The following is a 3,097-nucleotide window of genomic DNA, read 5'->3' as shown; positions in this document are numbered from 1 at the left end:
TATTTATTTACTTATTTTTATTTTTTTGAGCAGAGTCTTACTCTGTCACCCAGGCTGGAGTGCAGTGGTGTCATCTCGGCTCAAGGCAACCTCTGCCTCCCAGGTTCAAGTGATTCTCCTGCCTCAGCCTCCTGAGTAGCTTGGATTACAGGTGCACGCCACCACGCCCGGGTAATTTTGTTTTTTAGCAGAGATGGGTTTTTTTTCACCATGTTGGTCAGGCTGGTCTCGAACTCCTGACCTTGTGATTCGCCTGCCTTGGCCTCCCAAAATGCTAGGATTACAGGCATGAGCCACTGTGTCCGGCCGAGCTGGACATTTTTCTAATAGATTATCACAACTCTAAAAGATATCTGGTTTTCCATATAAACATCTAAGTATTACACACATTCATTTTATAAAAGATGTCTTGGTTCAGTATATAATTGCATTTGTCTAAGTGTCTGTTGATGGCTAAAGGGATAAAGAAAACATGGGACTTCTGTTTCCCACTACTGAGGCACGAGGATCCAGTGTTCCAACCCAGTGAGAAAACGCAGACTTTGACTGAAGAGGAGACCCATGTAATATTTGAGAAGACTGTGAAATGCATTAGGGAGAATTTCTAGCTGCTGGCTGAGAGGCTCAATGGCACCTACTGTTCTCGGCTGCACAAAGACCAGGTGTACTATGTGAGTGAGATGATTCTGAAGCTGGTGCCGATATCTGATTTCCCTGGGACCTGCTTCAGAAAATCCACCAAGACCCACAAGTTTCAGTTGCACATCACAGCTCTGGATTATCCTGCACCCTATGCCAAGTATAAAGTGTGGCTAAAACCTGGAGCAGAGCAGTCCTTCCCATATGGGAACGATATGTTGAAATCTGGTCTGCGTCAAATCACGAAAAATACTTCTGGCCAGGAAGTGGTGGTGGCAGACATCCCTTTGGGTTTTGGGGTGGCAGTAACATCTGTGCAAGACTGCACAAAAGGAGAGCCCACCAATTTGTGGTATTTCTTCAAGCAAACATGGGTGAACATGTGCGGCACAAAAAGATGTTGACTTAAAATGAAGTCACTGCAAGGACTCACAGTGGTGTGGAAAGGCCCAGCTTCGTTTCTTGTGTTTGCGTGGATTCCACCAACGGGTTGAATTTTGTCAACACTTTAACCTCTTTAGGTCTTCTTAGTTTATATGCTATCCATCACCGACAAACACAGGCTGGATTCTTCTTGTACAGAAACGGCTCAAAATTGGGGTTTCAGATCTTTGTGTTTGTGACTAAACATTCTGTTTCGTATCTGAATCTGAGGGCTTCTTGTTCTGAGTAACAGATTCCGAACTGTTGGAACTAAGGATAAGAATGCTTATTGTTATCTGTGATAATACTTTGTTTTCCAAACTCATGATAACAGCACATGGGTTTTCTCTGTTCTTTATTAATATGAAAGATAGATACTGCCATATCAGAGCAGTAGGTCACATCTGAGATTTCACAAATGAAATTTGACTGAAATAATAAAAGCAATTTATAGTAAGTGTTATGTGGTGTGGAAGAAAAACTTAGTTTCAAACCCCAGTTCTGCCACCTACCAGCTAAATGACCTTGGATGAGTCATTCAACTTTAATAAGCTTCATTTTCTTCTTTTAAAAAAAAAAACCCATAAAACTTAAGAAATAGCTATAACCATCTACCTAAGAATGGTTTTTAGAATCAGAAGAATCATGATTATAAAGCATGTAACACAGTGTCTGGAAGATGACAGGTGTCAGCCCCCTTGTCCTTTAAAAAAAAGCGTGCATATTACATACATATACACAAACACATAATATTATTCAGCCTTAAAAGAAGAAGAAAATTCTGCTATTTTTGACAACATGGATGAACCTAGAAGATAATACGCTAAGTGAAATAAACCAGACACAGAAGGACAAATACTGCATGATCTCACTCATACGCGTAATCTAAAAAAGTCAAAATTCATAGAAGCAGGGAGTAGAATGGTGGTTGCCAAGGGCTGCAGAGTGGAGGGTCACAGGGAGATGGTGGTCAAGGGGCACAAAGTTTCAGTTACATAGGATGAATAAGTTCATGAAATCTAATGTACAGCATGGTGACTATAGTTAGAGATACTGTACCATATACTTAAAATTTGCTAAAAGAGTAGGTCTTAAGTGTTCTCATCAATGTGATGGATATGTTAATTAGGTTGATTATGGTAACCACTTAGCTCTGTGTGTGTGTGTATATATATACATTTATGTATACATATATCTGAAAATATATTGTATACCATAAATATGTATGCTTTTAATTTATCATTTATAACTCAATAAAGCTGGAAAAAAATGTTTTAACCTGAATATTTGTGAAACTATGACCAGGGATGGGTATGTTGATCCACAGTTTATAGTACTGCCAGCAGCATATATATCACGGGAAAAAAAAGCTTTTTAATTGAATTAAAGTCCAATGAGTCTAGAGTAAATATTAAATATAGCTTGTGCAAAATGTTTTTGGTAATAGAAGTTATATTGTTCATCAAGTAATGAAATGGAATACTACCTAAGATTTTAATGAGAAAAAAGTTCATTCTGTCCAAGCATAACTTTGCTGAGTAATAAGCAGAACTGAGGGCTCTACCAATATTATCTAGAGAACTCACAAGGAGTTGTTAGATAAAAAGTGGGGGTTTATGGATGCTACAGAAAAAAATTAAAATATCATTTTCTAGTACTTACTCGGATTAGTATCTCTTTCAGCTCTAATATTTGTATTTTAATGATACTGATGCAATTCTCAAATTTTCATTTTATAAACTTGAGTATTCTAAAATATCTATCTAATACTCACAACCCAAATAATAACATCTTCCCCCTTTAAGGGTCATATATGTATTTCCATTCAAGAGAGAAGATGCTAACAGGTAGGTTGAGCAGGGAAAGAATTAATAAATGGTATCAGTAGTCTGTGAGCCCATTTATTTCCTGGAATATAATATATTTTTAATACACTGAAGAGGTGAATAAATCAATGTATCAATAAGTAAATGGGATATAGATGAGTAAAAGACAATGGGAAAGTGAAGCATAGCTATGTCTAAAAAGTTATTTG

The 3,097-nt window shown here is 37.4% G+C and overlaps 1 pseudogene; it reads left to right on the top strand.

Moving 5' to 3' along the window:
• Positions 1-449: 449 nt before the first annotated feature.
• Positions 450-1,043, top strand: LOC105529618 (annotated as a pseudogene).
• Positions 1,044-3,097: the final 2,054 nt, after the last annotated feature.

The sequence above is a fragment of the Mandrillus leucophaeus genome, unplaced genomic scaffold, assembly GCF_000951045.1.
Source record: "Mandrillus leucophaeus isolate KB7577 unplaced genomic scaffold, Mleu.le_1.0 Scaffold774, whole genome shotgun sequence".
In the NCBI taxonomy this organism is placed as follows: Eukaryota; Metazoa; Chordata; class Mammalia; order Primates; family Cercopithecidae; genus Mandrillus; species Mandrillus leucophaeus.
Note: the sequence above shows the minus strand (reverse complement) of the source record. Positions and strands in the feature narration are given on the sequence as shown.